This window comes from Aethalodelphis obliquidens, unplaced genomic scaffold (genome assembly GCF_003676395.1).
Source record: "Aethalodelphis obliquidens isolate GAN/ISIS:26980383/991018 unplaced genomic scaffold, ASM367639v1 scaffold40, whole genome shotgun sequence".
NCBI classification, from domain to species: Eukaryota; Metazoa; Chordata; class Mammalia; order Artiodactyla; family Delphinidae; genus Aethalodelphis; species Aethalodelphis obliquidens.
Window position 1 is genome coordinate 13183935 of NW_020837984.1, and position 13759 is coordinate 13197693.

The window sequence follows — 13759 nt, forward strand, 5'->3', positions numbered from 1 at the left end:
CCCCTGGTAACCATAAGGTTGTGTTCTACATCTATAACTCTATTTCTGTTTTGTAGATAAGTTCATTTGTACCCTTTTTAGGAGGGGCTGTCTTCTGGACTGATAAGATATAGCAGTTGAAGTTTGCCATTAGCTTTTGTTTCACTTTCCTTCAGTTTCTTTTTTACATCACGTGCCTTCGTGTTCTGCCCTTTCTACCATCAAAGGCCTGCTCTTAGCTCATTTGTTCTTACTCAGCTGACATAGTAGAAGTCATGTAGTGGGCCTTAAACTTAGAGGTTTCTTAGAATTGGTTTCAGAAAACTTTTTATTATGGAAAATTTCAAACATTAAAAAGTAGACACTACTCATCACCCAACCTCAGTAATTATCACTTCTTGGCCAATGTTTACCTCTTTGCAATTTCACCCTCACCCATATCTTTGAAGCAAATCCCAGAAATTGTATCACTTAGTCCATAAATAATTCAATAGAATCCCTAAAAGATAAGAATCGGGGTGTGTGTGTGTGTGTGTGTGTGTGTGTGTGTGTGTGTGTAAAACAGGACCACAATACCATTTACAATGACCTTGGAGATACCCTTCATCACTCTTGGAGAAATTATGGAGAATAAAATGATTGACTTGTGTTTCTTCTCATGAAGGTTTAACTGCAACAAGAATTTCTTTCCTGTAATAAAAAACTAGAAAATTAAACAAAATATATGTGACAACTATTGCTAGACAGTGGATGGCAGGCAGCAGAGGACTCTGAAATACACAAGGGGAGCCCTATGGTAGAGTCCCAGCTTGCCGTCTGTGGCCACTTCCAGGCTGTGGTGCAGGAAGGAGAATGGAAACAGAGCCTAGTGGACACACTGGATTGAGGAGCAGAGATCAGAATTATTGGAGACTGGCTAGAATTTGCAGGGCAGAATATCAGTGAGGGGGGGATTGGCAGGGGGACTGGTGGTGGGGAGAGAGAGAGAGAACGAGGATATCTGCAGGGCAGTCGCTGAGAATCTTTGGCTAACTGATCGTGTGGAGTGAAATTCCATGAGATGAGGAAAGAACCACCAGAAAGCACTAGGTTGAATAATTCCTGGAACTCACACAAGGCTGGGAATGGTTTGCATTGCTAGCAACCAGAGTGGAAAGACCTTGTAATAGTTGCAGCTCCTTTGTTGTACATTACCTTTGATTTGGTGAAAATAAGCAGTTAATGGGCCAAAGTCTATAAAAAAAAAAAAACTTGTGTAGATAAGTATTGTCTGAATTAGAGCCCTGATACAGAGCCCACCCTATGATAACCGGTTAGCAGGAACCGTCTTCTATTAAATCTCATCATTCTGAGTGATATAAAGATAGGCAATGCTGTAACCCTATCTTTTAAGTTTATTTCTCAATGAATTTTAACAATTTTTGGATCAGCTGTAAGCTTCTCCTCATCTGTCCATTTGTTATATAGGAAATAGAAAAAAATATGTCTTTCTCTGCTTCAATATGTGTACTTTTAGCTGTTATCTAACTATGATCAGAAAGCTTAATACAAACACCTTAAAAGCCGTTATTTTTTATCAGCATCCCTCCGCTCAAAATTATTGATTGGTATTCAACAACTTCATAGGGAAGACCAAGATGATTAATTACTTTTGGTATATTACTTTTCAATCTTCTGTCTTAGTGGGATCACTATGATTCTGTGTTGTTTAACATCCGCCTATCTACTGCATCCCACTCCCAGCTTTGTTCAGGGCCTTTTTTTTCTTACTGTGGCATGTTCATGTCCCTAAGAGCATCTAGAACACTATACTTCGGGAAGCAGATAATAGAGCTATCCTAGTAATGTCTGCTTTTGTACTCTTCTAGTTCAAAATCACTATTGCCTATGATATACAACCTTGATTAATCATTCACATATTTATATATATGGTAGAGTGGACCACCAACTGTTTTCCAAGAAGAATCTCTGTCCTGGCATAAAAAAACCCTGCAACCACCAAATGCAGAAGTGGTATATTCATCTGTAAGGTGTGAATTATTTGTGCATTTGACTGGAGTTAGCCTGTGAAGATGGAAGCAATATTAATCTTTTTACACAAAGGATAATATGCAGTGTCATAGTTGTGTACCCTGCTCTTTTCCACTTAGCAACGTACTCATTCATCCATTCATTTATCATTTAAATATTATTTATAGAGTTCTTAGTATGTGCCAGGTCCTGTTCTAGATGCTGGGCATGCAGCCTGCCTTTTGATGTTTGTCTTGCCACCAAGAGTAGCTCCTGGCAATCCAATTGGCAGGACTCAATGGGACTGAGTCTAGCAGTAAGGTTACTCTGTTGATGGAAACAGGTCATGGAAAGCAGCACACAAACTTCTTTGGGCTCATCAGTGATCCAGTAGGGAGTCCAAACATAGTTTCCATGAACAAGGTCAGGGTATGTGTGATTCATCTTGAAAAAGAGACTTTTCTGCCCTAGTTCCCCTCCTGTCTCTTTATATGATTCCAGTTATGTCAGCCCAAGGCTTGAGTGCCCATTTGCTGCTCTCTCAGTAAACAAGACAGATAACAAAAATGTAGTATGTAGTGGTCCACATTTATGCAAGGAAGTAGAGCTGTGAGAAAGCAAACCAGGATCAGCTCCCCAAGCAAGTCTGCTACTCACCCTTCACTTACACACATGCACTCGAGGGGGAGACAGACAAAACAAATTGTGTATCGGTAGGTGCTATGATGACCAAGAAGGAGAAAGAAATAGAGGATGATGCAAGGTGCTACTTTATACTTTGAGGAGGGGAGTCCTTGTATACTTGTTATTCGCACACCGGTAAGTATATCCGTAGGATTTTTGCTCAGAAGCAGATTTGCCGGGTCAAAGAATATGAGCTTTTTGGAATTTTGATTTAGCCAAATTTCCTTCTGTAGCGTTTGCTCTCCTTTATACTCCTACCAGCCACGTGCCTATTTCCCTACATCTTCAGCAACAAAGGATGCCATCTAACTTTTGACTCTGAGCCATCTGATATGTAAAGAATTGCATCTCATCTTTTTTCGGGTTCACACATTTTTCATAAGTTTAAGAATCATTTGAACTTCCTTTCCCATGACCTGTTCATGTTCTCTAACCATTTTCTATTGTCTTTACCTTATTTCTTTGTATGAATGTTTAGTACATCAAGGAAATAATTCTTTTGCCTGGGATATGTAATAAAATATTTTTTTCGATTTGACACATTTTTTGCTTTTTTCATACATAGTTTTTTTTTTTAACTTTTATGTAATTTAATCTATCAACCTCTTATGGCATCACCACTCTGGGATTATAAAAATAATTTTATCTCATGTTTTCTGAGAGGAATTTCCAGATATCATTTTTAGTATTTATATTTTGATCCATCTCTGGAATTTATTTTGACATAAGGTGTGAAATGTAGAATATATATATATCTGTAGAATATATATATCTGCTTTTTCTATATGTCTATCATCACTTTGATGTATTGAATAACAACTTGATATAATTTCAGAGCATATACATCTGCTCTTAATTGGCCACCTAGAATATGCACGCTTTAGGCCTTTGCCAAAGATTATAACCTCAAATTTTTACTGCTAAACTTTTATCTTAAGCACTTTGATGAAAGATGATTTACATGGAAGATTGTTTAAAGGATATTCTTCTGAGATTTTATATAGGTGTGTGTGTGTTCAAGTTTTATTTCTGCATTAAGACAGAGAGTTTTATATATAACTCCTATTGGTTTTTGTTTTTTTTTTTTTTTTGCGGTATGCGGGCCTCTCACTGTTGTGGCCTCTCCCGTTGCGGAGCACAGGCTCCGGACGCGCAGGCTCAGCGGCCATGGCTCATGGGCCCCTCCGCGGCATGTGGGATCTTCCCGGACTGGGGCACGAACCCGTGTCCCCTGCATCAGCAGGCGGACTCTCAACCACTGCGCCACCAGGGAAGCCCTAAGAAGGTGAGCCCTTTGAAGGTGAGCATTTATTTCCTTACCTCAGATTTGTTGAGAGATTTTAAGAAATTGCTATACAGAATCCAAGATTGCATTTATCGTAGAGATATTTCATTCAGTGACTTCTGTATAGAAAACACAGTAAGCGTTTTTTTTTTTTAAAAAATGAAGAGTCAATGAAGCTTTGTTTCTTCTTTTGAAATGGTGACTCTTTTTGGGGTGGGGTTGATGTGAATTTAATGATGGATTTCTCTTGGCTGCCAAGCGCCTGAGGGACGGTATGCCAGGTATTGTGTGGAGCTTGTAGGCTCTGGAATGAGACAGATCTGGATCAAATCCCATCCAATTGTCCTTATGAGCTGAGCTGCCTTGGGCAAGCCATTTATTTATTTGTTTGTTTATTTATTTATTATCTGAGTGTTCTCATTTATTTTTATGAATAATGTTTGTCCTTTAAATAATTTTTTAATTGAACGATAGTTGATTTACAATGTTTCAGGTGTACAGCAAAGTGATTCAGTTATACATACATATAGATTTTTTTCCATTATAGGTTATTACTGGATATTGAATATGGTTCCCTGTGCTATACATTAGGTCCTTGTGATTTATCTATTTTATATATAATACTGTGTATCTGTTAATCCTGAATTCCTAATTTATAACTCTTCCTCCTTTCCCCTTTGGTAACTATAAGTTTGTTTTCTGTGTCTGAGTCTGTTTTGTAAATAAATTCATTTGTATCATTTTTTAGATTCCACATATAAGTGATATCATATTATATTTGTCTTCCTCTGTCTGACTGACTTCACTTAATATGATAATCTCTAGGTCCTTCGGCAAGTCACATAACTTTTCTGTGCTCACTGCTTCACCCGCAAGCCAGGTATAATAACCAGTTGCCTCGTTAGATTGGGAGGATTAGATGAGGTTAAAATAAATGAAGGGTTAGCACAATGCCAAAACATAGTAAGCGTTCAATAAATCTTAGCTTATTATTATTATTGATTCGTGTTGATCAAAGTGTTAAGAAGTATGCCATTTTAAAAATGGTTTATAGCATTTGGAAGATTAACATAAGTCTTAGATGCATTGACATCTGTCCTTCCCAGGAGGAGCTGAATTATTTCTCTTTTGCTATTGTCCTTAACATCCTAGAAACCAGGGGCTTGAAAAAGATCAAACTGTCAAAAAACAAACAAACAAAGCAAATGTGAGTGAATCCTGTTCATCTCATAGAATCATAGAATCTAGGTGTCAGAAAGGAATTTAGATGTTATTTGGTCCAGTTTCCCTTCCCAGAGTTATTTGCTAAATATTTAAATAAACCCCAATTTTAACTTTTTTCCCCTATAAATGAGACTAAGGTGTCTTTTTTTTGGCGGTACGCGGGCCTCTCACTGTTGTGGCCTCTCCCGTTGCGGAGCACAGGCTCCGGACGCGCAGGCTCAGTGGCCATGGCTCACGGGCCCAGCCACTCCGCGGCATGTGGGATCTTCCCGGACCGGGGCACGAACCCGCGTCCCCTTCATCGGCAGGTGGACTCTCAACCACTGCGCCACCAGGGAAGCCCTACGGTGTCTTTTGAAAGAAATGGGAAGTCAGTTTGAATCGGAACGAAATGTATATTTATTATTTCTAATTTGTCAAATATTTACAGAACCAAATCAGGATCTGATATTTCACTTGGTTTAATTCTTTTGGGAAACAATTTCCTCCATCTTTCATGGGAGGTTAGCTGCTAGCGGGTGGGAGATCTCACAGCGCTCCTGGCACCCACTCAGATCTGGTACCCACTGTGGTACCTGCACAACCAGGCAGTAATCAGCAACCACTGCCGCTGCTGCAGAGAGGACGTTGTGCTGACCCGGGAATAACAGCTCTGAGTTGATGATGTCAGTAACTTTTAAAATAGCTTATTTAAAAATCTCTTCCGTGACCTCAGCTATACTTAATGCCACTTAGCTCATCTAGACATGGGCAGGAAATGTAAGAAGGATAGGTGACAACTGGAACTCCAAGCAGCTATATCTTCAGAAGCCCATTTTAGGAAAGAACTTGTCTGAGCAAGTTGAAGATTGAAAATACACTTGGTATCAAGTGACTGTGATGTAGATATAGAACTTGTGTATCCCCAGCCCTGCAAGTCTGGGGAAAATCTAGCTATACAACAACAGTTGTACATGGTATTTCTCAAGCTCTGCACATACCTTCTGTGATGGGAGCTCTGGCTCCCTTCTCTGGTCCCCTGTGTGTTTTGGAAATTCTGCAGAAAATGATTCATGGGGACTCATGGACAGCTCTATCAGTTACCGTGTGTTTCCCCCGTTGGCCCTTCTTAGCATTCTCTCCTGCAGCTCAGGCTGCCACCGCAGCAGGCCGTGCCTCCCTAGGCCTGCTGCATCCAGGCTGGGGATTCGTAATGCCAAAGGTGCTGATGTCTGCACTGAGAGCACGTCCCCCACTTGCATAGCCACTTGCAGAGGGTGCCACTGCCAGTCCCTGACAAGCTGTGCTTAGTCTTCTGGAGCCTTCAGTGTAGCTGAAGCAACTCCAAACCAGAGGGCATATTTATCTGTTCATTGGACACCAAAGCTATACCCCCAAATCTCCAGCAATCTATACCTGTTACTATTAAAATTTTTATAGACCATTATTAAACATGCTCTTATTAAAAAATCGACAGTTGATTCCACAGCACCTAGATCATCACAGAACTCAACAACTTCTCAGCCTAATAAAAATTCCAAGTTTGGGGCTTCCCTGGTGGCGCAGTGGTTAAGAATCCTCTTGCCAATTCAGAGGGCATGGGTTCAAGCCCTGGTCTGGGAAGATCCCACATACCGGGGAGCAACTAAGCCTGTGCACACAACTACTGAGCCCACATGCCTAGAACCCATGCTCTGCAACAAGAGGAGCCACCACAATGAGAAGTTCACGCGCCACAATGAAGAGTAGCGCCCTGCTCGCTGCAACTAAAGAAAGCCCGCGCAGCAACGAAGACCCAACGCAGACAAAAATAAATTTAAAAAAAATTAAAATAAAGTTCCCTTTAAAAAAAATTCCAAATTTGTTCTGCAAAAATTAGCACATAAAGTTTTGAGCTGGTTCACGTCCTGTTTTTTTTCCCACTTATTTCTATTGAATGCCTTTATTTCAGTCTATACATGCTTTGTAATTCATTTAACCAACATTTAGATTTCCCCCTAACTTCTCATTACAGTGGTCCCTTGGTACCCGTGGGGAATTGGTTCCAGGGACCCCTCTCAGTTACCAAAAATTGGCAGACACTCAAATCCCTTATATACAATGGCATAGTATTTGCACATAACCTATGCACATCTTCCTCTATACTTTATTTTTTTTAATACATTTATTTATTTATTTTTGGCTGCGTTAAGTCTTCGTTGCTGCTCGCGGGCTTTCTTTTTAGTTGCAGTGAGCAGGGGCTACTCTTCATTGCGGTGCGCAGGCCTCTCATTAGGGTGGCTTCTCTTGCTGTGGAGCACGGGCTCTAGGCACGCGGGCTTCAGTAGTTGTGGCACACGGGCTCAGCAGTTGTGCCTCATGGGCTCTAGAGCGAAGGCTCAGTAGTTGTGGCGCACAGGCTTAGTTGCCTCACGTCATGTGGGATCTTCCCGGACCAGGGCTCGAACCGGTGTCCCCTGCATTGGCAGGGGGATTCTTAACCACTGCGCCACCAGGGAAGCCCTTCATGTATACTTTGAATCATCTCTAGATTACTTATAATGCCTAATACAAAGTAAATGTTATGTAAATAGTTGCTGGTGCTTAGAAAATTCAAGTTTTACTTTTTGGAACTTTCTGGAATTTTTTTTTCTGAGTATTTTCTATCTGCGGTTGGTTGAATCCTTGGATTTGGAACCTGTGGATATGGAGGGCCATATTATAAACCACACTGCACAGAACATCCTCATGGCTATATTTCCCCCTCACAACTATAATTATTTCCTTAAGGGGGAAAATTCCTGATTGCTGAGTCAAAGGAGTTGTATTTTTTTAAGGCTTTTGCCATACACGAGCTAGTTGCCCTCTGCAATGGTGGGACTGATTTACACTCCTACCATGCTCTTGACAACTCTGAGTAAATCATTAAAATAAATGCTTACTTCATTTATATGTAATTACTGCAAGAATACGTGCACACTGTAACAAGTTCAAATCATAAGTGATTAAAGTGGAAGGTGAAAGCCTTCTGACTTCCCCGACTTCCTAAAACATTTGGGGTTATGTTAACAGTTTTTTTTTGTTTGTTTGTTTGTTTGGTTTTTTAGTTTTTAGTTTTTTGCAGTGAAAGCACAGGGTCCTAACCACTGGACCGCCTGGGAATTCCCAAGGTTAACAGTTTTGTGTGTTTCCTTCCACTTTCCTGAGCAGTGCACCTAGAAGAAGGCAGTTCTGAGACTTTGGCATTTACCTGCTCTGATGTGATGAAAAAGACCCTGTTGAAATATAAAATCACTGCTTTTAATGGAAAACACTTAAAATATCAATTCACCCTCTTTCATTTCCATATTTATTTCATTCCTTTCTGTACTGTTTAAAATGTTTACTGGTTTGTACTATTTTGATAATCCAAAAAAATCCATGAGTATATTTACAAATATGTTAGAATTGGGATGACCTCTAAGGGATGTCGCCTGTTCCCCAAAACTATAAAAAAGAAATTTGTTATATTTATTATAGTGTATGCATATGACAGAGTGCTGAGAAAACTGTTCGAAGTTTAGTTGAGGGGTTTTCTGTTGCTGTCTAGAGTTAAGGACAAAGGATCATACTGTAGCCTGTTCCCCTAACCTGCAAAAAGCAGGCGTTCCCTCCCTCAGATTAGGAGAGGACAAAATGACAGGCACATGGGCTAAACTGAGCTTGCCACCTGCTTTTAAATGGCCTGAAAGCTAAGACATTTTAAATAGAAAAATCAAAAGAAGATTAATATTTAGTGATACACGAACATGGTATGAAACTCAATTTCAGAGTTCACATAGAAAATTTTACTGGCACATAACTACACTCATTCATTCATTCACATATTGTCAATGGTGACTTTTGCACATTTAAAATTTTGAGAGGTACCAACCACATTGTTCCCCAAAGAGATTTTTACTAATTTATATTTTCACTAACAGTATATGGAAGTGCACTCATGCTCTCACCATTATAAAAAAAAAATTTAAGTCTGATGGGCAAAAAATGGTACATCCTAATTGTTTGAAGTTGCATTTTATTTTTTAATTGAAGTATAGTTCATTTACAGTATCGTGTTAGTTTCAGGTGTACAGCAAAGTGATTCGGTTATACATATATACGTATATATCTATATTCTTCTTTTATTTTTCTGATTCTTTTCAATTATAGTTTCAAAAGATATTGCATATAGTTCCCTGTGCTATACAGTAAAACCTTGCTGTTTCTTAAGTTGCATTTTTAAAATTACTACTGAAGTGGGAATTTTTTCATCTTTATTGGTCATTTATACTTATTTTGTGAAACGCTTTTTCATATCTTTTGACCCTTTTTTTCTCTTGGGTTTTTTTCTACTAGATTGGTAGGAGTCCTTCCTGTATTATGAAGAGTAACTTTTTGTATTTCATACTTATTTCAAATATTTTTCCAGGCTGTCATTTATGCTTTCACTTAAAAAAAAAAAAAAACCCTAGTATTTACTAAGCACTTACTATTCAATACATACCAGATACTCACCTAAGAGCTGTTCATACATTACCTCATTTACTTCCCATAGCAAGTTTATGAGGTGGAGACTATTATTTTATTTATTTATTTATTTATTAGGAATTTATTTTATTGAAGTATAGTTGATTTCCAATGTTGTGTTAATTTCTGCTGTACAGCAAAGCGGTCCATTTATACATACATATACATTCTTTTTCATATTCTTTGCCATTATGGTTTATCACAGGATATTGACTATAGTTCCCTGTGCTATATAGCAGGACCTTGTTGTTTGTCCACTCTATATATAATAGTTGGCATCTTCTAACTGAGGCAGGGACTATTATCACCCTAGTGTTAAAAACAAGGAAACAGAGTCTTAGACCACATGGCTAGGGAATAGTCGAGCTGGGATTAGAACCCAGACAGCTGGGTCTTGTGCCATAATCTTCGCCACTCGTCCATACGGCCTTCTTTGCAGGCATCACCCAACATCTCCTGTCATCTTCACAACAGTCCTAGAGGTGGGTGCCGTTGCTATCTGCATTTTACAGATGAGGAAATGGAGGCTCAGAGAGGTCAGGCCATTTGCCCAAGGTGAGAGGTAGAGCTGGAATCTGAAAGTGAATCTGTCTCCAAAGTCTGTGTTCTTACAGTTTCCCAGCATCTCCCACTTTGAGGACCTTTCCCAAATGGAGGAGCTCTCAGCAGGGTTGGCTGAGCTCAGAAGGGCTTGGGAAGACCTTGCTAGGAACTGCAGGAGTCACAAGGCTTTGTGTTCAGGCCTCCTGAGCTCCTTTAAGCCCCGCCCAGTTTTCTGACCTTGCTTATTTAGAAAACTCCCTTCCTCCGTCCTAAACTTCCCCGTGCATCACAGTGGGATATGGCATTTATGCGCTGGTCAGTCTCTAATGGGACCCTTGAGTCTGTAGGACACTTGTATCTCACAAGGCCCCTTTCTCCTTGTTCTGGACCACATCCTGCCTCCTACCTACTCTTGTTTTTGGAAACAAAAATTAATGTGAGTGCGCGTGGGTGGTGCTTGAATACACCATCTGTGTGAAAGGAGATTTCAGGGTCTGTGTTATGGGCAGCCTTCAAAAACAGTCACCTTATGGTGAGAGCTGGAGCAGGCATGTCAGGCCATGGGATGGAAATCATGTGTCAAGGACGTAGAACAACCAGATCAAAGGGGGTCTGGATCCCAACCCCCCAGAGCTGTATTGCGACACTGGATTGTTTAGGTTCAGCTTGTCGTATGAGAGAGGAATAAATGTATCTTGTTTAAGCCTCTGTTTTATTTGCTTTATTCATTTATTTATTTTTTTGCGGTACGCGGGCCTCTCCCTGCTGTGGCCTCTCCCGCTGCGGAGCACAGGCTCCGGACGCGCAGGCTCAGCGGCCATGGCTCACGGGCCCAGCCGCTCCGCGGCATGTGGGATCTTCCCGGACCGGGGCACGAAGCCGTGTCCCCTGCATCGGCAGACGGACTCTCAACCACTGCGCCACCGGGGAAGCCCAGCATACATTTTCTGTCAGAGGCAATAGAGTAAATATTTTAGGTTTTGTGGGTCACATGCTCTCTGTCACAACTGCCAAACTCTACCTTTTAATGTAAAAGTGGCCGTAAACAAGACAGAGATGAATAAGTGGCTCCGTTCCAGTAAAACCTATTTATGACCCTGAAATGTGAATTTCATAAAATTTTCATGTGTCACAAAATCTTCCTTTTTTTTTTTTAACCATTTAAAAATGGAAAAACCGTTCTCAGCTGATAGGCCCTACAAAAAACAAGTAGTGAGGGGGCTATGGCCTACAGGCTGTAGTCTGCTGACCTCTGTGCTGCTGACCTCTGTGCTTGTAAAAGAGGCAAACAAGCTCTACTCCCATCAGTGATCGCCCGGCTCCTGCCTGAGTATTGAGATTGGAAAGGTTGGGGAGATTTCCTCGGAGAGCCGTCCGTGTGCTGTACTCCCATCCCACTTCCCCATCCCCCATTTGGAAAGGGAGGACATGCTCCCTTCCCCATGGACCAAGGGGAGAGGATTCAGGGGTACTTTCAGAGTGCTCCAAACTGGAAGTGTTTAAAGAAGGGAGCCCTTGGGTGGAGTACTTCTCACTAGGAGGCAGAGATGAAAGAAACGCACTGGAGCAAAGCTGCAGTCTCTCTGCCTGGAGGCCCAGGAGCTTGGATTCTGGGGCCAGATGCAGACCCCTTGAGGGGAAGCCTGCCTGGGGTAGCTTAAGAAGGATCCTTTCCACAGAGAACAGCAGGAAGGATGAAGGGACCCTTTAAGGACAGCTTATCTGGTGAAACTCCAGAGGCTGCGGGGTAATGTCAGGGAACATCCAGGAGGGAGACCTTGTCCACATGGACGGGATTGTTGCCATCATCAGCAATGACGGAACCAGGATGTACATCTTGGGAGAGAAGGAGCCAGGCACAGTGCATCTGCCGAGCTCCAGTGCCAGCTGGTAGCTGTGCCCGTCAGGCAGGACCCAGTCCAGGGCTGGCACAAATGGGCTCAACGCAACTGAATGAGTGAGCAGGGCTGCTCATGGTGAGTGAGTCCACTGGAAAGGAATCTGCACCGTAGGGCATCTTTCATGCCCTTTAGGTTATCATGAAAAGCAGAGTTTTTCAAATAGTTTTCATGATGTACAAAACTGAGGAATTAAGGCACAGTGCCTAACAGTCTCTCCCCTCCCCCTAAGCCCAGGAGCTAAGGCAAATGTCCCAGATGTTTGACCCAGGGTCAGGCCTGATGATGTATCTTTCGCCATATCTACCTCCCCCTTAGATCCGGGAGAGTCCAGAAAAACCTGACTTAGCAAATAAGATTGGAGAAGGATAGGGCAAAGAAGCTGATCAGAAACTTCCCTCTTCACTCCAGGGTTCAAATTGGGGTTGGGGAAACTCTGTAAGTTAAACAAAAATGTTTGGAGTGTTTAATATTAGACTGGACTATAGTTAATACGATTTATTAATCAAGTTAATACGATAGGCTGATTTGGGTTGTTTGTTTTAAAAGCTAAGAGTTCTTGGGAAATACGTGGAAACTGCCCAAGATTTCACCCAAGGGGCCGAGAAGGAACTAACTGATTGTCAGAGTGGAGCATTGAGAAAAAGAATAGGTACTTTGTGATTGTACCCTACTGGGTCTAGCTCCTTCAGGAACATGTTACAGTTGGCACTATCAAATCTTTTCAAATGTGCTGATTTTTTTGTTTGCTCGTTGTTCTTTAAGAGAGAGCTCTATATCTTTCAGTGTCAGAGTTGAAATGAGCTCTATCCCTGTTCATATCTTTCAAGCCCTTTTCAAGTAAGTAGAAAAAATGTTAGATTTACTAGTGTTTTGTTTTAAAAGACCAGAAGCCTACTTGCTTGGGATAGCGGCAAGGAAATGGAAGCGAGGAGCTTCTGCAAGGTTCTGTTTGAGTTGCCGCTTGGTAGTTGTTTGGGGAACTCCTTTGGGCTGCAGCTAGCCTGTGAAGGGTCTATTGTTCATGGCAAAAGGCACCCCCTCTGGGCCGAGCAACCTCAGGATCACGGTGCTTAATTGGAGGAGGGTACTATTGCATACAAGAAAAAGGCATCCCTTCCCCAGGGCAGCAACGCTGGAGGTCTTGTCAGACACCTTGAATCTCAGCCTCCGATCCCCGCTGTGGCAAACTGTGCGCGTGTTCTATGAGCCTGCAGCTCCCGCTCGCCCACCCTTTCATCCAACAATTGCCCCTATCTACAGGCAGCAGTAGCATTGCCCCTTCTCCTCCTTCAGATCCACTCTCTGTACAAGGAGTGAGCTGACAGTAAGTGCCCAGCAGCGCTGTTCCACGGTGCTTGTTTTCCTGCACTTCTCCGAATGTGCTGGCAGGACTGGGATTTGGTTGGCATCGACCTTCAGCAGTCCATACTTCCAATAGCTAGTCCTCTCAGCTTGGCTGTATTAGTGGGATTCTTCTGGGGACCTATCCTCTTAGTTTTTGGTTGTCATTGTTGGTGTAAGACCTTTATTTAATAATATCTCTAAAAATCTGAAATTTGAGTGCTTTCCATCTTTAGACAATTAGAGACTTACACACTGCATTAAAATCTTGAGATCACAAAGGTAC